The following is a 21,379-nucleotide window of genomic DNA, read 5'->3' as shown; positions in this document are numbered from 1 at the left end:
GATAGATAGATAGATAGATAGATAGATAGATAGATAGATAGATAGATAGATAGATAGATCCCTGCTCTCAAAGATCTTACATTCTACTAGGGAATGCATCATATAAATGGGTAAATATATGCAAGATAAGTTGAAGAAAAAAGTACTAACACACCTAAGGGGATAATAGTAGGCTATAAACTAGATCTCTAAATAGATTAATAATATGGGACTCCTAGTGAGGAAAATCCTTCTACCAATGCAGGTCAACAATTGTTCTCCAACTTGAGAGAGTTGCTCCAGGACCCTAAGGAGTGGGGAATATGCCTAGAGTCAAAGGCAGTAAGTGTCCTAGGTGAGCCTGGACCCAGGTCTTCCTGTCTTGAAGGTCAGTTTTCTGTCCACTACAAGATAATGCTTTTCATATATAGCATGGCTGATTAGCAATTGTTGAATGGATGAATCAGCAAACGGATTAAAACATACTAAAAGTTAGGCATTTCTTAGTCTTTAGAATCTTAAGAGTCACAAATTTTTTAAAATAAAGAGTAAAGACCTGGACAAACATTGGATATATATCATTAACAACACTTTTCACCATCAGTGACAAAACTATGTAATCAATATTCAATACATGGATCTAGAAATTTCTCAAGTAACAAACTGTTGTAAAAGCTTTCCTTTCTACATCCAATTTCATAATAATGGCAGCTTCTGTTTACTGAGTGCTTAAGAGTTTACAACATGCCTTCCTTGAAACAACACTGTGAGGTTCAGAGAATTGATTGTTTAATGCTTTTTCAGGAGATTTAATATTTACTAATAACATCAACCAATAACTCTCTAGTAGACAAAGCTAAAGTGATAATCTGATTTAAAAACATCACCATTCACAAGATGCTCATTAAAATTACATTCTGAAGAATTTTGCTCTGACCATCAGTTTCTACTCCTCCTTTGCATTCCTATGCAAATTTCATAAGATGAACACATTTATCAGGTAGAGAGGCCTTGGCCTATCTAAAGCCACCTGAGCCCCATTTACTTTGTACATGATGAAAAAGAAACAAAAAGTAGTATAACTTATGTGATTTTATTTTATGTACGTCCTTATCGGAAGAGAAGACTTTAAAGGGAAAGGGTGTTCCTGCTATATATTTTGTAATGTAACATAAAGCCAATTCTATGTAACACGAATGCAGATGAGGGCTGAGTAATATAGGCTACTGATCTAGATAAGTCAAGTCAATAGTGGTTTTACTTGAAACTGAATTGTACTAAAATATGTGAATGGGCTTTAGAGAACAAATGTGATGACTATATTTGAAATTTTCATTTGTCCTGGTTTTTCATTATTCTAAATCTCTCCAAAGTTGGCAATTTATGGATGATATTTGCATCTCATTAGTGTGTATTTTGTGTTTAAATTAGAATAATGATAGCTTATTTATCCAGGGTTTTAATGTTCATGAAGTACTTCTCAGAAATCATATAATCTAAGTATTGCAAATACTAATAATTTTATGGATAAGGAAACTGAGGTTCAGAAACAATAAGCAACTTGCTCTCATAATGGAATAAATAAACTATTCTGACAATTATTTATCTATTTTTGTGCAATCTTCTTACAAGTGAGATTCAGTATGTTGTACTGAGCTGGCCTTGGAACCAGTATAATCTCAATTCAGGTCCTGCCTCTGACACATACTAGTCATATGTCATTTAACTTCTTGGTGACTGAGGTATGTCTTTAAAACTATTAGTCAGTCATAGAAAGTACTGACCTGCTTTAATAGGATTTCCTCATGCTAATACAATAATGGATCAAGTTCTTACCCAATTCATTACAACATAGATTAAAGGTGGAGTTTTCTACGAGAAGTTAGCTTTTTACCAATGATCCATATGCATTATGAAGTGCACATATACATTTTCAAATCACAAAATTGAAGCCTAGAGTTGTGTGCATTTCATGTTTAAATTAGAATAATGATAGCTCATTTATCTAGTGTGTTAAAGTTTACATAGAACTCAGAAACCTTATGATTTAATAGCAGTATTATTCATCCTTATTTTATAGATAAGGGAACTGAGGCCTACAGCTTTCTTTCAGTGCATTCATGTGTATATATAAAAAGAACATGGACATTACAAATCAAAATAGAATTCTAGATTTTTAGGGCTGAAAAGAAATGTGGAGGACACAGGAAATATTTGGCAATTAACTATATGATCCTAGTGAAATATTCCCAAAGGTAACATGTTAGTGCAGGGGAAAGTGTGAATTTGACAAAGAATAGCACTATGATACTAATTTTTTTCTTTACCAAATAAAGTTTTATGAAAAATTAATTCATCTATTTTATTTCCTATGTGCATAAGCATGACAAATTACAGAATTTATTTCCTTTCAAATTAAATAGAATATACAGAGAAAAATCAATGGAAGCCAAAGGGTATGGAATCATTAGAAAATCCTTTGATCTAAATATTCTCATGAAATTTAATAATGGAAAGATCCCCTCCCCCAAGTCAACTTGCATTTTATTTTCTATACATTTAGTGTATGCTTTGTTATGTGCATATTGTCTCAGGTGTGTATGGGGTTTCCAAGGAGGACTAGCACCTCTGGTGTGAGAGCTTGCCAAGGCTTTTTTAGGGCACCTTTATTAGCACCTTTGGTGCTTACCTGATTCACCAACTCTCACCTGTGGTTCCAACAAGCTGTAGCATATTTAATGAAGCTATCTTGGCATATACGTTAAATTGGGTTGAGGGTAACCCACAGGCCTCCAACCAGTTGTTGAGCTAGGGGGATGTCTACCCCAAGCATGTAAAGACCAGCAGAATAGGCAGATGAAAACAATTTGTTCTAATGGACCATGAAGGTAGCAGAAGCAGGCTCTATGGAACACTTAGAGCTTGAACAGACATTGAAGAGGCCATGATCATCCCCTGCATCCCAGGTCGTTGTTAGTTGCCTTGACTTTTGTCTTGTCGATGGACTTCAATGACTCTGAAAGAGAGTGAAACTGACACCTTTGCTGCCATCATCAGTGTGTATGCTCCCATAATGAGGAACCACGATGAGGTCAAAGAAAAATTTTATGAAGACCTGGAGACCTTCATCATTAATGGGCTGAAAGAGGACAAGCTTGTAATTCTGGGTGACCTTAATGCCAGAGTAGACACAGACTATCAAATATGGGAGGGAGTCTTTGGGAGGAATGGAGTCAAAAAAACAGCAACAGCAGCGGTCACTTACTACTAAAGATTCATGCCTCTCGATAACCTTCTCATCACCAACATTGTCTTGCATTTACATAAATGCAATGAAACATGGTGTGTTTTCCCTTGCAGCAAGCACTGGCATTTAGTAGACTATGTTTTTGTAAGGACAATAGACAGGCAGGATGTGAGAGTGTGTGGCATAGAGTGCTGGACTGATTATAATAGACTTATTCTCTACAAGCTAAAGATTCATATTCAACAAAAGCAATATTCTCAACTCAAAACCAGGAAACTCAATCTCAACAGATTAGAGTGATTCTTCATGTTTACACAGTTTATTGCTGACCTAGAGGGAAAGCTGAGTCAGCACACAGTAGCAAGAGTAGAGCAGAAAAGGAATAGGCAGCTTTCAGAGACTTGGTGTACAACAGCACATTTACTCATCTGGGCCAGTACACACTCAAGCATCAGGATTTATTTTTCAAAAACAATGGGGAAATTCAGAAGCTGCTAAATAAAAAAATATAAGATCTCCATGAGTTTTACCAGCAGGACAATCCATCTGTCTCTAAGAAGGCAGAGTTTAACTCCATCAAAAGCAAAGTGCAAAAGAAGCTCAGAGATATGTGGGATTCTTGGCTCAGGAAGAAGGCAGATGAGATTCTGTTTCCAGATAAAGGATGATGCTCTCATGCTTTCCCCATCACCAATGGAGCAAAGCAAGGATGTGTGCTTGCTCCCATGTTTTTAGCATGATGTTTTATGCAATGTTGTCAGGCACCTTCATCAAGGGCAGAAATAGCATCAAGGATAACTACCACGCTGATACTCAGCTATTTAAATTGAAGAGGCTACAAGAAAAAGACTAAATTGGAGGAAGAGTTGATACACATCTTTTTGTTTTTTTCTGATGATTGTGCACTGAATGCATCCTCTGAGCCTGAGATGCAGCACAGTATCAATTTATTCTCTGCCACTTGTGCTAATTTTGGTCGAATTATCAACACCAAGAAAACTGAGGTTCCTTACCATCCAGCATCACCCATACATGGAACCATTGGTTTTAGCAAATGGAACCATTTCGAATGCTGTGGATAAGTTCAGTTACCTGGGCAGTATGCTTTCCATGGATGTCCACATAGATGATGAAGTTGACACGCACCATTTCCATTTGAATTGTCTTAAGAAGAGTCTGAAGATAAGATACTGGACACTGAGGTCCTCTGTAGAGCCGATCTACCAACCATTCTAACTCTACTTCAGAGAGTGCAACTCTGATGGGCTGGCCACATAGCCTGAATGCCAAACATGTTTACCTAAAAGACTATTCTATGTGGAAAACTTGCAGAAGGCAAATGCTCATATGGAGGTCAAAAGAAGTGATACAAGGACACTCTCAAAGTGTCTCTGAAGAACTTTAGTATCATTTGTGAGACTGACACCACCAGCATGGCATGCCCATATCAAAGAAGGGGCTGTGCTCTCTGAGCAAACCAGAATGACATTAGCACAAAGGAAATGTGAGATGTGCAAATCCAGACATCTCTGTCCCAAATGTTCAAACAACCCAACTTGTGGTAGAGACTTCTGAGTTGGTATTTGACTGATCAGCCACAGTCAAACACACTATAGGTTGACCCCAACATTGTAATGTCTTGGTCCTCTTCAAGCAGGAAGGACAAATGACAAGAGCAGCAGCAGCAGCAGCAGCAGCATGTTGTCTCTTCTGATAAAATGAAATGTAAATCTAAGTTCATCCAGGAAAGGGACTATTTCATTTTGATCTTTGTATTCCCAGTGCAAAATATAGTATCTGGTATGTACCAAGTACATTATTGATTTTACAGATGAAACAACTAGGCAAGAGTTTTTGTTGCATGACCAATACTTGACAGGTAGTTTATTCTGAATCAACAATGTGGTGTGGCCATAGAGTGATGTAATGTGTATTTAATGTATGGCTATGATGTTCTATTCTTTATGGAGGTATAGGGCTATAAGAAATAAATGGAAAGCAATCTAGAATTTGTATTCTGATTGGAGAGAGAAAAGTTAAAATTGATAGAATTTCATCCATCTACAATGATTAAATGATGAAAGAATGATGAAATACCTTGTTAGTGACTAAAGGTTATATTTTAACCTAAATGTTAAAACAAAATGTGTAGTGAGTATGATCTTACCTACTGTCACATTTCCAGGCCAGCTACATCTTCCACACCAGCGTCAGGGTTTTAGGGACCCCTAAAACGTTTGGGAATATTTCTTTCTTAATGCTATTGATTTGAGCCCACATTAGCTGTGTTGGTAGTAAGGTGGATAGAGTGCTGAGCCTGGAGTCAGGAAGACTCATCTTCCTGAGTTCAAATCTGGCCTCAGATACTTAATAGCTATGCGACCCTGGGAAAGTCAAGTCACTTAACACTGTTTGCCTCAGTTTCCTCATCTGTAAAATGAGCTGATGTAGCAAATGGCAAACTACTCCAATATATTTGTCAGGGAAACCCCAAAATGGGATCATGAAGAGTCAGACGTAACTGAAATGACAATAACAACAAGTAACTGTGATTACCACATTATTAGGTGCCAGTGACTAGCACTCCAAATATATTTAACTACCTAACAACAATTTATTTTTACAAAGGGATATTTACTTTAAAAATATAATAGGAACAAAGGGACAAAAATTCTCCCACACATACCTCAGTTCCTGCATAACTTTGGTCCCACCAAGTCCATATCCATATATGGAATGACTTCCAAGTGAGTTCTTTCCCCAGTTACCATTGGACTTGGTCAAGATGTTCCCTGTAAAAAGTCATTTCTTGCTCATCTATGCTCTAATGTTAAACTGGCTGTGAAAATCAGATACCAGGAATATGCTGGATGTTTGTTCTCCTCTTCAGAAGTTCTAATCCCTTTACCTAGGATGTAAATGAGAAATGCAAAGGCCAAGGACTGAGACTTATTTTGATTTTTTTTTTTAGTTCCACATAGGCAGGATGGACAGAAAGCCCTCAGGTCTCCACTTTTATAGCATTGTATCTCACCAGTTTCCATGAGGGAAGAAGGACAACCATTGGCAGAGAAGTTCAGTAGGTAGAGCCTGACTTAGACTTTTTTAAATGTTTTTGTGGCCAAAGAGCCTCATTTTCAACTGGGATGGTTAGCCTACTGGAACAAGTTACAGAATGTCTACTGATTCTTCTCTATCTCTATAAAGCATTTTTCACAGTCATCAAGATTCTGCTTTCCAGACTTTCCACACTAGGAGATGCCAAAAGGGGCAGTATTCCAAAAGCTGAGAGAGAACGAGAGAGAGAGAGAGAGAGAGAGAGAGAGAGAGATGGATGGATGGATGAAAATAATTATTAACCTCTTACTATACTGTATGAAGTACTGGAGGATATAAATGTGAAGAAAGTCTGTGCTTTCAATAATTTTTTATCCTAATTGGGGAAAATTATATATAAAAAGGATCTGAAGGGGTTGGGGGAGATAGGATGATACAAGTGGAGTCAGGGAAATTGTGTGAAGGCCTGATTTCTGTCAAGATTAAAGGAAATCTAAGGTTTCTCCACAGAACCTGATGACTTTCACTGCAGTGTATAGTTTAGAAGAAAAAGCAAAGTCGACAATAACATAGGAAAATATACATAAACATGATAAAGGGACATAAGTGAGAGAAAATAGAAAGCAAGTTCTTTACCCAAGGAAGAGAGGGAACAATATGCTACCAAAGAATATCAGTGCTATTAAGTTAAAAGACACAGAAAATAAAGATTGGGAATATGTCCTTCTCACTAAAGAATAAAGAACACTTTACCTACACTAGCATCTTTCTAATATCAGTACAGTGAAATTCACAACACCAATATTAAGGTGCCCCTGATAAGTTTTATGAAACATTATAAACATTTATAGTGACTTAAGTTAACATTCACTAAAAGTAAAAAGTATCCTTTTTTTTTCAAAAACAAAATGCTAACTGTAGTACATGTGACAGTGAATTAACAAAGTTGGGTAGTTTTATGCCATGGAATTCAATTCATCAAATATTTATTAAGCACCTATCACATGTACAGCACCATGATAGGAATGAGTAATTCAGACTTGAAAACAAAATAATCCATTACTTGAAGAAGCTATCTTTATAGTGGGCAGACATTCCATGTATAGAGATAAGAAAATGCAAGATACAACATGATCTTGTGAAAAGAGCACCAGATCTGGTGTTATAGGGCCTTAGTTCCAATACTGCTTCTCATACTCTTTAGCTGTATGACCGTAAGCATGTTATTAATGACTAAATGAAAAAATCTTTGTTAAATACTTACTGTGTCCTAAGGACTTGGGATTAAAGTATAGTAGCAATAGTTTCCACTCTCAAGGAAGTTATATTATAAAGTGGGGAGATCATACATTTTGGAAAGTGGTAGCTGGGAAGAAGAATTTTGGAGTAGTAAATCACATGAATGGTGAGTGGAAAAATACGGGAATTGTACTGTTTAGTAGCAAAGATAATTTTGATTTTGATTAAGGGTCCAGAGTTGAAGAGCAGAGTTGCAGGTAAAATGGCAAGAAGGTTTCTTGGGTAAAATATGAAGCATAATTAGAAACGAATAGATAAAATGGACAATGAGACAGCATGGCTCCTAGAAATGGAGCTCCAGAGTTAAAAGAGCCAAGACCTCCTGAAAGATATTGTCAAACTCACATAGGAATGGGTGCTACTAATCCAGACATAAGGATCCCATTGGACATATTGACTTAGCTTTAAAATGTAACATGTAATATGTAAAATGTAATATGTAATATGTTAAATATTTCCCAATTACATTTTAATCTGGTTTAGACTGCATTTGGGAGTATTGTGGGCTACATGAGGACCACTGATGGTGTGTTTCACCCCTTTGTTCCAGAGCATGGTCTCTGGTCCAGAAGGCACAATGGGAGGGAAAATAGCAAAGTTTGGTAGTCTGGAAACAGACAGTGTAGATAGAAACAAGATGGCCTCTGTGGAATGTGAAACAACCTCTCTGGCCCTCAGTTTCCACATATATGCAAAAAAGAAAATTGGCCTGGATAGCATCTCCTGTGCTATACTAGGATGATTATACATGCTACCTATCTCCTCATAGAGAGGTAATGGACTCAAAATGTAGAATGAGATATACATTTTCAGACACAAACAATGTGGAGATTTATTTGGTTTGATGACCTGTTTTTTTTTTTTATAATGGTTTTGTTTTTCTTTTTTTTTTAACTGGAGGTAGATGGGAGGGAGGAAAAATATCTTCTGCAAGTGAAAAATATAATAACAGGAGGAAGTAAAAAATAATTAAGGAAGGTCAAGAGCTCAGAAAACCTTATTTACTGATTGGTGTCTGAATGGTCATAGGAAGCTAGGAAAGGGAGGAAGTCATAATTACACCATATATACATACATACATACATACATATATATTTCCTTATCTTTTCATGTAACTATTCTATACAAACATTTAATCAACCAAGCATAGTACGTTTTTTTTTCCTGACACTACAAGTTATCAATACCCATTATTCAATATAGTATGTTCCATTGGGGAAAGAAATCCCAATAGTCAGCAGAGTCGGCACTGTGATTATGCATAGTCAACCATTTTGGGGAGCTTCTGAATTCTTCAGGGAGATTAATTCCAGATGGTGATAAAAATGTTATCTGTATAGCACTTTAATGATTCTCCTAAGTGCCTTTTCCCTTATATTATATTAAATTCTTATCAAGTACCAATCTCCCATAAATGTAAAACCTTTTAGAGATAAAAATAAGAAAGGTAGGGGGCATATGATATCACCTACACTATTCTTATGAGGAAAGCACTGAACAGAAGGGTCAATCTTACTTTAAGTATATATATTGCTTTTCTTCTAAAGAGCTCAAAATCTTCCACATTTATTTATTTTCACAATAGAACAATATACCTCACCTTTGTAAAGTACTTTAAAGCTTTCAAAGCATTTTTACTTATTCAACTTGCAACAATTCTATGAGATGAGAAGAATAGGCAGCATTATGAATTTTACTTCACCTTTCATAGGTCCTCTATGTCACAGTTAGGTACTTCCTCTAAAAGTGTAGGTTGATTCTAATACGGGTCTCAATCCATGAGATTCTTGTCCACATCCTCCTATAGATCCTTTGTAAGAATAGGGGAGTGTTCCCCTAGGAGTCTTCTTCTAAATCTTTTGTCACTGACATCAATTTTCTTCCAGTGATGTTGTGTGGCTGTAAATCAGAGAATAACAGAGTCTCTTAGGAATTCATCTGAAAATGATCCAATGGGCAATGGAGAAAAGTACTGTAGATGAAAATTGGGAGCAAAATATTTCCAGCAAAAGACTCTGCAGAATTAGAAATATTAAAATATCCAATCAAGCAAATAGTGACCTGGGGAAATGAACTGGATTTGTGATTTCATTGATATAGAACAACAGATCAAGAATCACCCTATATTATTTCAAGTTAGCATTGTCGTCTCTACAACTCAGAGTCTTAGAAAATTTTCTATAGGAAGAGGAGGTTACTTATCTAGCCCTAAGTTCTGACCTCCATTCTTACATAACCAACTGACTATTGGGCATCTAAAATTGGATGTCAACTAGAAATTTTAAACTCAACATGTCCAAAACTGAATTCATGTTCTTCCCCCCCCAAAAAAAACAAATAAAAAAAAAAAACTCAACTTTCCCCTCTTCTAAAAGTCCCTATTATTCTTGAGGGTACACCCATGCTCATAGTGACACAGGCTCACAACTTACATGTCGTCCTTGACTCCACACTCCCTCAACAACTGCTACCCATTTCCAATCTGTTGTCAAGGTTATTGGGTTTCACCTTTGCAATCTCTCTCACAAACTCCCCACCCTCTTCTTTCCTGACACTGTCACTAGCAGAGTTCAGACCCACTATCACTTCATGCCAATCAATTGCTCTGTCTACCACAAGCCTCTCCCCACTCTAGGCCATCTTCCACTCAGATGTCAAGGTGATCTCTCTAGAGTACAGATCTCCCCATTCAATCTTCTACTCAATAAATTCTGGTGACTCCTGATCACTGTCAGGACCAAATAGGAAACATTCTTTATTCAAAGTTTTTCATAAATTTTCTTTCAGACTTCCACCTTTGTAGTCTTCTTAGACTTTAATCCACCGATGCATGTCTTTGACTCTGTGATATTACTTTTCTTGCTCTTCCTTGAGTAAGACACTCTATCTCTCAACTCTGGACATTTTTCACAGCCTGTCCCTCAAGCCTAGAATGCTCTCCCTTATCATCTCCACCTCCTAAATTCTCTGGCTTCCTTCAAGTACCAGCTAAAACCCAACCTTAGGCTAGAAGCTCTTCTAATATCATATAATTTCAGTGCCTTCCATCTCTTGATTGTTTCCATTTTATTCTTTTTTTTACAGCTTGTTTGGACACAGTCCTTTGTCTATTGTTTCCTTAATTAGGCTATCAGCACCTGGAGAGCAGGGACTTTCTTTTGCCTTTCATGTATCTTCATCATTTAACTTGGAATATGATAAGTGCTTAACAAATATTAATTGACTGTTTCTGGACCACAGAACAAGTTTGTGTCAAAGACAGAACTCAAAGTCAATTCTTTCTCATACTTAATTTTTTTTCTTTAAGAATTAAGGTGCTAAGATATTTGGAGCATATAAATTTAATATAATATTTATATTGGTTTTATAAATGAGGAAACTGAGTCAAAAAGATTAAGTAATTTGTTCAAGGTCGTACAGCTAATAAATATCTAAAGCTGGATTTGAACTCAGGTCATCCTAATTCCAGGCCGTCTTCTCTATTTACTATGCCAACATTTTCCTCCCCTTTTCTTTTTCATGTGCCCTCTCATTCTGAAATTTGTTCCCTTAAAAATATTGATTCACCTACATGCAGATGATATTTCATCACTATTTCTCCAGTATCAGTTCTTCTATTTGGCTACCACTTTTACTCGTACCTGTTTTATAGTTAGAAAATGAATCTCAAAATGATTTATCTATTGTTATTGTTGTGTTGTAGTTGGTTTTATTATTATTATTATTATTATTGGCTTCAAAGATATTTTTCTCTGTTCAGTTGTTTGTTTTTCCTTTGTCCTCCCTGAGATAATTTATTTTGTTGCATGAACCTTCTTTTGTTTTATTTTTTTGTATTTGTTTACCTTTCCTATATTTCTGTTTTCTGGGATGTTTGCAAAGCAATAATTGGTTTAGGTTTGGTTTTCTTTTTAAGAATACTTCACCTGTCTTTTCATTCTTGAATGTCCCATTTTTTTCATTAATAAATAGTTTCAGTTTTATAGATCATTACCTTTGGATGCATCTTGAGCTCCTACGTTCTTCAAAACACATTATTCTCCTGAAGGTTCTGATGTGTCCAGTGTGTGTGTGTGTGTGTGTGTGTGTGTGTGTGTGTGTTCAAAAAAGTTTTGCACTATCTGAATTTCTTTTCTTTTATGTTTGAATTTCTTTCTCCTGGCCAATTGTATAATTTATTGCTTGTGATTGGGAAAGTTAAATTTAAGTACTGTTCATCTTGAAGTTAATAATACTTTTCTTTTTTTTCTGAAGGTGCTTTGTGAATTTTTCTTATCAAAACCTTATTTTCTGAGTTCAGAAATTTTGGCTAATTTTTTGATTGATGTCTTATATTATGACATTTAGGTTTTTCAACACAGAATGTTTTTTTGAGAAACAATTATCAAGTTGTCTCTAAGCATCTTCAAATCAATGTTTTTATGCTGATCATGTATTTTTTAATGTTATTGCTATTTGCTTCTATTCTTTCATATTGGCCTTTATTTCAGTGTATTTGCATTCCCAAACAATTCTACTCTCCTTTGTTTTGTGATGAGACCTGCCACTGTGGATTCCTTCTGTTTGATTACTTTCTATTCTTCCAATTTTTATTGTTGTTGTTGTCGGACCATAAATTCTGATTTTACAAGTATTTCTTTCTTAAAACATTCCTGAAAAGACCCTCTAGAGCATCCTCACAGTCTTGGACTCAACAGGTCTTGATTCACTTCCTTTGACTTACAACATTTATTCATAGATACCTACATTCATTTATCTGACCTTTGGTCCATATTTCTTTCTGTTAGTAATATCTTCCCTATTGATTTATCTACCTATGCTCAAGGAATTTAGCAGTTTTCTTATTCCTGAGATCATTAGCAATTTCCATTTTTTTGGCTTATATTCCCCTCTTGTTTACTTTGTGTTGTCTTCCCCTTTGGTGGTACTTAACCCTGGGCTGACCTTAAAACTGTTCTCAGCCTCCTCACACACTGGACAACATCTGAACATATAAACCAGCTCAGATAAATGATAGTCCTCTTTGCTTCAAGTCTTATGGAGACAAAAACACATGTTAGCATTTGACCCCAGATCTTTCTGTTCCTACCAAAAATTGGAAGTGCAGTATGCTGTCATGTTGTTGTTCCAACCATAGAAAATGTTGCCTTTTATTTTCCATAGTGACTTATATGAACTAATGCAGAGTGAAGTGAGTAAAGCCAGGATGACAATTTATATAATGACTATAGCATAGTAAAGGAAGACAGTGTTGAAAGACATAAAATCTCTGATCAATACAACAAATCACAACTCCAGAAGAATGATGATGAACCATGATTCCTAGCTTTGGCATTGAGGCAATGGACCAGGTATAGAATGAGATCTAAACCTTCAGACTTGTTCAATGTGTGGACTTATTTTGCTTCTTTATGCTTTTCCCTTTTTCATAAAGAAAGGGTTTTGCTTGAGGGGAGAGGGGCATGGAGAATTGTGAGTTAACAATAGGAAGAATAGCAATATTAATGACTAAAAAATGAAAAAAAAAAGAAAATGGGTTATCAATGAAATCTTTTCCAAAGACATAGAAGAAGGCAGAAGGTAATATTTCCATCTTAAATTTAACATATTTTGGAGAAAAGCTGCACAAAATATATTCCATCTTCATTTTCTGTTCTTTGTATACAGAATTTGTTATGTTTGTGATGTCTACAAATATCATAATTTTTAAAAAGAGAAAAAAAACAATAGGAAAAAGCCACATTTCAAAAGAAACTTGTCTAAGGAGAGAGGATTTTGAAAATATGTTTAGTAGCCATATGAAAAAGTACTCTTATCATTTATTGGAGAAATGCAAATAAAAACAATTCTGAGGTACAACCTCATACCTATTAGATTGGCTGATAGGACAGAAAAGGTAAATGATAAATGTCGGAGGGAATGTGGGGAAAAGTGAGACTTTAATGAACTGTTGGATGGAGTTGTGAATTCATCCAACCATTCTGTAGAGCACTTTGGAACTATGCTCAAAGGGCTACAAAATCATGCATACCCTTTGACCTAGAAATACCACTACCAGGTCTGTATCCCAAAAGTGATTTAAAAAAAGAAGAAAAAAAGAAAAGGATCTATATTTACAAAAAAGTATTTATAGCAACTCTTTTCAGGGGGCAAAGAATTAGAAATTAAGGGGATATGCATCAATTGGGGAATGGCTGAACAAGTTATGGTATGTGATTGTGATGGAATACTATTATACTATAAGAAATGATAAGCAGGATGCTCTAAGAAAAACCTGGAAAGACTTGCATGGGCTGATGCAAAATGAAATGTAGTGTGTACAAAGTAACAGAAATATTGTAAGATGATCAGATGTGAATGACTTAGCCATTCTCAGCAATTCAATGATCCAAGACAACTCTGAAAGACTTGTGATGAAAAACGCTATCCATCACCAGAGGAAGAACTGGTGGTGTCTGAATACAGATTGAAATATTTTTTTAACTTTATTTTTCTTGAGTTTTTTCCTTTGTCTTCTTTCACAATATGACTATTATTGATGTGTTTTGCATGACTACACATGTATAACCTATATGGAATTGCTTGCCTTCTCAATGGGGGGGAGGGCAGAGGAAAGGAGAGAATTTGGAACTCAAAGTTTTAAAAATGAAAATTAGAAATTGCTTTTATATGTAATTGTGGAAGAATGAAATACAAAATAAAAGTTTTAAAAAATAAAATGCATATTTGTAAATGTTGCCACCATTATATAATTTTGTTTCTGAAAACCATCTGTGTCACTTATAAAAATTCTTATAGCTGCACACTTAAAAACTTGGAAATTTAATTCAAAACCTTAGAAAATAAAAATCATTAAGCTCTGGACCCATTTGTTAAGAATATAAAAATACACCATGTAATCAAGTAATAATAACTAATTTGATGTTAGGACCTCATCCATATTAGAAGTACAGACCCATAGGATTACCTCTAAACTCAAAGAGTAGTTAGCCACCCTCTGGGAGATCTAGCCTGAAAGTATAAGTACAAGTTGCAGAAATGAAAATGATGCAAGAAAATCATGGGGAAAAGTCAAAAGCTTGTTAAATGAGACACAAAAAAATAAGGAAGAAAATAACTCCTTAAAAAATAAACTAGAACAAATGATAAAAGTGGTACAAAAAGCCAATGAGAAGAATGCCTTGAAAAACAGAATTGGTTAAATGGAAAAAGAGGCACAAAAATCCACTGAAGAAAAAAAATAACTCCTTAAAAATATCAATATCAGTTGTGAAAACAATACTAAGTCAATAAGTGTTTAGTTAATGCAAAAAAAAAATAGAGAGAGAAGCATAAAAGGGTAAACAAGAAAGGGAAATAATAAGGGACATAATACAGTTAAACTGTTTACATTCCTGTATGGAAAGATGATATTTGTTAACTCATAAAAACTTTCTCATTATTAGAGCAGTTAGAAGGAGTATACATAGATGGAGGGCAAAGGTGTGAGTTGCATGATGATACCAAAAATAAAATTAAAAGGTGAGAAAGGAATGTACTGAGAGAAAGGGAAAGTAAGAGGTAGAATGGGGCAAATTATCTCAAATGAAAGAGGCAAGTAAAAGTTTTTACAGTGGAGAGTAAAAGCAAGGAGTTGAGGGAGAATGAGTGAACCTTAGTCTCATCAGAATTAGCTCAAAGAGGGAATAACATACAAACTCAATTGAGTATAGAAATCTATCTTAGTCTATAGGAAAGTAGGAAGGGAAGGGTATAAAAGAAGGGGGGGAGTGATAGAAGGGAGGGCAGATTGGTGGAGGGGGTAGTCAGAAGCAAAACACTTTTGAGGAGGGACAGGGTAATAGAGAGAATAGAATAAATGGGATGAGGAATAGGCTGAAAGAAAATACAATTAGCAATAGTAATTGAAAAAAAATTGAAGCTAGTTTCTCTGACAATAGGCCTCATTTCTCAAACATATAGAGAACTGAGTCAAATTTATAAAAAATGAGCCATTTCTCAATTGGTAAGTGAGCAAAAAATAGGAAAAATTTTTGAGAAGTAATCAAAGCTACCTATAGCTATACAGGAAAAAAAAAGTTCTAACTCACTACTGATTGGAGAAATACACATTAAAATAATTCTGAGGTCCTACCTCATACCCATTAGTTTGGCTAATAAGATAGAAAAGGAAAGGAAAAATGTTGGAGGGTATGTGGGGAAAATGAGACATTGATGCACAACTGGTAGAGTTGTGAACTGATCCAACTATTCTGTAGAGCAATTTGCAATTATGTTCAAAGGGCTATAAAAACCATGCATACCCTTTGACCTAGCAATACCACTACTAACTCTGTATCCCAAAAGAGAGAAAAAAAAAACAGAAAAGAAAGGAACCTAATCAAATAAAAATATTTATAGAATCTCTTTTCTGGTAGCAAAAAATTGGAAATTGAAGAAATACTCATCAATTGGGGAATGGCTGAACTATTATTGCACTAAAAGAAATGATAAGCAGGGTACTCTCAGAAAAATCCAGAAAGACTTACATTAGCTGATGTAAAGTGAAATGTACAGTGTACAAAGTAACAACAATTATTGTAAGATAATCAGCTATGAATGACTTAGCTATTCTCAGCAATACAATGATCCAAGACAACTCTGAAGGTCTTATGATGAAAAATGCTATCCATCTCCAGAGAAAGAATTGATGGTGTCTGAATACAGATTGAAGCATATTTTTACTTTATTTTTCTTGAGTTTTTTATGTTTTCTTTTACAATATGACTATTACGAATATGTTTCGTATCACTACACATGCATAACCTATATCTAATGGCTTGCCTTCTCAATGACAGGGTGTGGAGAGGAAGGAAGGGAGAGAATTTGGAGCTCAAAGTTTAAAAATGAGTGTTAAAAATGTTTTTACATATAACTGGGGAAAATAAAATACTGAAAAAGTGAGATATGCTTTACTAAGTATAGTTAACAATGTATTGCTTTTATTTTGGGATCTGCATATTTTTATGAGGATCTTTTCCAGCTAAGACATCCAATTAAAATTATGTATTATAATAAACTGAACTGAGAAACAGTCCTTCAAATAACTATATCACAGAATGTTAAATCAAGATTTTCAAAAATATTGAGACATAAAATCACAGGAACAAAGGTCATAGATTTAGAGCTGAAAGGGACCTCCAGGGCATTCTAGGGTAACCTTCTCTTTTAACAAATAAGGAAACTGAGACCAAAAAAGTTATATAACTTGCCTAATGTCACACCATCAGTAAGCAGCAAAGAGGTACTTGTACTTGGGTCTTCCTGCTGCAGAACCAGTGTTTTTGTTTTTTTTTTCTTTTTTTTCCTCATTGTACATGTTCAATCTCATTGTCATCTCTGTAAATATTATTAAATATGGCATGAATAATAGTTGAATAAAAGCAAATTGATTTTATGCAATTAAATAAAATATTTTAAAAGATTATTTTTCCATGGTACATGGAGGATAGGGGGCATAGTTTGTTTACAAGTGCATTAAATGTCTTGTGAAGCCTTCCTTGAGCATGGTGGCCAGGAGTGCTGACTGATCCTGTTAAGTGTTAGGACTTAGATATCTTTGCTGTTCATTTTGAGCTTTTATGTCATTCAGTTCTTGTTGTGTTAGACCATGGAGACAGGTGATATTGATTTATCTTACACATAATTACTGTTTTGGAAAGATCTGAAAGTTTGTGAGGATAGGATCCCAGATCCTCCCGACTCCAAGGTGAATTCACTATTCATATTATGCTGATCTTGTACACATCAAAGAAAATATGCTGTAAAAGAAGGTAGGCTGGTTATGGAGTGTGTTATAATCAATATGCAGCCTGGGTACTCCACTTATTCCCATGAAATTATTATACTAAATGTACCAATTTATTTGCATGTTATCTCCCCATTAGAATCTAACTACCTGAGAGCAGAAACTGTTTTTAGCTTCATTTTTTGTATCCTCAGCCCTTCAGTAGTTTCCTATCTAGTAAGCACTTTAAAAATTAATACTTGCCAATTGATTAATTACTAATAATTACTACAAATAATGATAACTAATAATCAATGAAATGAAATGTGAAGCTTCAGAGAGTGTTCTGGTCTAATAGTAATAATTCTGTGACTTTATTCCCTGATTCTGACACACACTGCTTGTATGACCCTGGGAAAATCACTTGACTAGTTCCCTTCACCAATGAAATCACAAGTTAGAAGCAACAGCAGTAATAACAGCAGCAATAACAAAATTATCAACAGTATCCTTGTGAGTTAGTCAGATAGCAGGTACGATACATGTTTTTGCTTGCTTACTGGTTTTTTTCTCACATTATTTTTGAAATGAGCTTGCCATAGTCATACCGTAATAAAGAGAGACCCAGGATGCTGGTCTCCTGACTCTTCTCTTCCTTATCTTTCAACATGATTACATACTAGCAGCTCAATTCCAGTGTAGTTATAATTCTATTAGACTGCATCACTTCTCTATGTTATTTAGGGCAGCCTTCAATTTTTAAAGGTTGAGCAAGGTCAACTGGTGTCTTTTGAAAGGATTTTCAGATTTCCTAGTTCAGTCCATCATTATTAGGTAATTTCAAGATTTCTCTGAGAAATTCTGGTAAAACAGTATAGGCTCATAAGTTAAACATATCCTTACCTTCTAGGGATTGAACTCACATAGTGAGCAATCAGATTTCCCTCAGTACATGCAGAATAAGAATACAGAAGTGACCTTAAAATTAAATTCTCCCCTACCCCAATTCAAGAGGAAGACATTGCATTAAGGCAGAGTGGCTGTAGCAATAATCCATGGTGGAATCATCAATAAAGTAACAAGACTAACCTAGTACAAAATCAGAAAGGGGAGAAGGTGAAAATTATTGACCTCATACAAGCAAGGGGCAGAAAAGTTTTACTCAGCCTATAAGGTTATAGTTGTCAAACACAGGGCAAGAATATATGTTAATCATCTTGGTTCAGATTCTAATCAGTCCTAACTTTCCCTTACCTCTCTTCTCCTCACAGCCACAGTCAAAATAATGACTGGTGAGGCACACAGGAAATGGAGGATCCCTCAGATCTGAGAAACATGGGGAAGGGGAGAAGGATGACATTCTTTTGATTCTTTTGATTACATTTAATCCTAAATGCTTATATTGCTAGAAGCCTTTGCCAAACAGGGTCTATGGGATTTGAAGTATGTATATCCCCTTCCCAGTTTTACAGCCTTGTTTTTCTGACTCCCTCCTTCAATCTTGTGTGCCTTTTCCCACTAAAACTTTACTATGTTCTCCATCTATAGGAAGCTTACATATCGTATGTTAAGAAGGACTGAGTTGGGAATTACACTCGGGTATGATCAAAGCCCACATTCTAAACCGTCCTTCAGAGAAGCCAGTGAAGATTCAAAGAAGGGTGCTCTTCTGACCAGCACTACATTATAATTCCAGAGCTATGTCTGAAATGTATGCTTTTTAAAGTAGTTAGTTTGTGAAATGGGGATGGAGGCAGTGAATGTGAGGCGTATTTTCTAGAAGCTGAAGTTTAGCTTTTTATAAGTTTGCATATTTAGACACAGAGGCATCTGTTGGCATGAGGATATATTTAAGATATACTTTGTTATCTGGGGAAGCTAGATTTGGACATGAAAAAAATATTTCCTAGGAATTTTGACACTTCATGTAAGCAGCTAACGTTAACCAGGAGGCAACTACAGGAGTCAATACTGTGAGTTTATAGCAGGCTTTTCAAAGAAATTAATTTCTCATAGTGTATTAAATTTCACAGAATCATTAGTTTTACTCAGAGGACATATCCATAATTTTACCTGGGTCAAATTCAATTGGGAAAGATTACAATACAATATAGAGGTTGTAATGTAGAGATTACAATAGACAAAACAGCAAGGGATATAGTCTGACTTAAGGGGCAGCCACACCCAGGAGAAGGAATGGCCTCTCCCACAGAGAATACAGTCCTTTCTTCCTTGAGGGTAGATGAAGAAAGTTGATTCCACGAGAGGGATGCTACAGTACCAGCAAGAGTTGGCAGCTTAGGTAGAAGTTGAAAACTATATTACTAGTATACTGATTATAGGTGATGAAGCATGAACCTTATCCTGGTGACTGTGATAGACTGTGATAGAATGACTCTGTTTTTTGCCAATGGATATGTCTTCTCCAGTGCTACTCTTGTAATTCCTAAATAACTTTTTTTTTAAAGCAGAGACATTTCAGGAACTTATTTCTTATGTTTATCCATAATCATGTGTACATATTTAGTTCCTGTGAGCTACTGGGGTCGACTGGGGATCATATCAAACGGGTAATTATAGTCAAGACTTAAACCTAGTAGACAAATGATGGATAAAGCAACAACAATGGCTTTACTATATCTTTGAAATGCTCAGGTTGTGATGGAAAGAAAAAACAAAACAAAACAAAACACTAGATCAGAAGAAAGTAGAGCATGTTTTTTTTCTTTTTTTCTTTCTTTTTTAATAATTTATTTTTTTGTTTTCAACTGTCACTTCCATAAGATTTTGAGTTTTAAATTTTCCCCCTTCTCTCTCCTCCCTCCTCTCCAAGACAGCATGCAATCTGACATAAGTTCTACTTTCACATTCGTATTAAACATATTTTCACATTAGGCATGATGTAAAGAAGAAGTAGAACTAAACAGAGGAACCACAATAAAGAAGAAACAAAAGAAAACAACAAAAGAAAAGGAGAACAAATAGTATGCTTCCATCTCCATTCAGACTCAAGTTCTTTCTCCAGTTGTGGATAGCATTTTCCATCATGAGTTTTTTGGAGTTGTCTTAGATCCTTGCATTTCTGATAAGAGCTAAGTCTGTCCAAATTAGTCATCACACAATGTGGCTGTTACTGAGCACGATGTTCTCCTGGTTCTGTAGAGCATGATTCTAATCTGAACTTTGTCACTTACTAGATTGTGAGCTTAAACAAGTCAGAAAAATCAGTCCTTTATTCTCATACACTCAACAATTTAAATGTTTTCTCTCCTTTTTTTCCTTTATTTATACATTTACTTAAATGGAAAAACAATTAGAGAAATTACTGTTTCTGTTTTTCTTTAGTTCCTGCATATATGTAGAATCATAGCTGAGTTAGAAGTTATCTTATGCATTTTCTCCCTCTATCTTCTAATTTTATAGCTGAGGAAACTGAGGCCCATGTAGATGAAGTGACGTTCTCAACACCACCATAGGCAACACAGTCAGAATTTTAACCCTTTACTAATGATTGAAAATGAAAATTATTTTACACTAACCTGTGACGCAAATATTTTTATAACCCATCATTTTCCTATTGACATTACATTGCTAACGAAAAGGAAATCACTTCCTTCATGTATCGTCTTTCTTCCACTGAAATATTAGACAAAAGTTTCTGTAAAAAGTGGCCTGGTTCTTGTGCCTTGATACTATAATTTTCATTTTTATTACTAAAAAAATTACAAAGTAGATAAATTAATTCCAAATAGTAAATAGCAAAAAAAACTTATAATCCATTGTCAGATTTAGCAGCAGCAACAGTAGAAAGTTAAATTATCTTTCTGGAGGATTAAAATTCATCTTAAAAAAGTATGGAGCCATTATAAGGGGTGGACTTAACAGACAAGACTCCAAAACTATCCAAAAACAAATTATAGAAAACAATGAGCAGTATAAAAAAAGAAAAAAAAATAACTTTCTTCTCAGAATACTCTACACCTTTTCCTTGCTCATTTTTCTGTCTGTGTACATACAAACTCATTTAAAAT

General features: G+C 35.1%; 1 pseudogene; it reads right to left on the bottom strand.

The window, feature by feature from the left end:
• Nucleotides 1-18,018, bottom strand: part of LOC114050429 — a 28,890-nt pseudogene extending 10,872 nt beyond the window's left edge.
• Nucleotides 18,019-21,379: the final 3,361 nt, after the last annotated feature.

Source organism: Vombatus ursinus, unplaced genomic scaffold (assembly GCF_900497805.2).
Source record: "Vombatus ursinus unplaced genomic scaffold, bare-nosed wombat genome assembly UNPS02003292.1, whole genome shotgun sequence".
Taxonomy (NCBI): Eukaryota; Metazoa; Chordata; class Mammalia; order Diprotodontia; family Vombatidae; genus Vombatus; species Vombatus ursinus.
The sequence above is the reverse complement of the archived record's forward strand: the minus strand, read 5'-3'. Positions and strand labels throughout refer to the sequence as shown.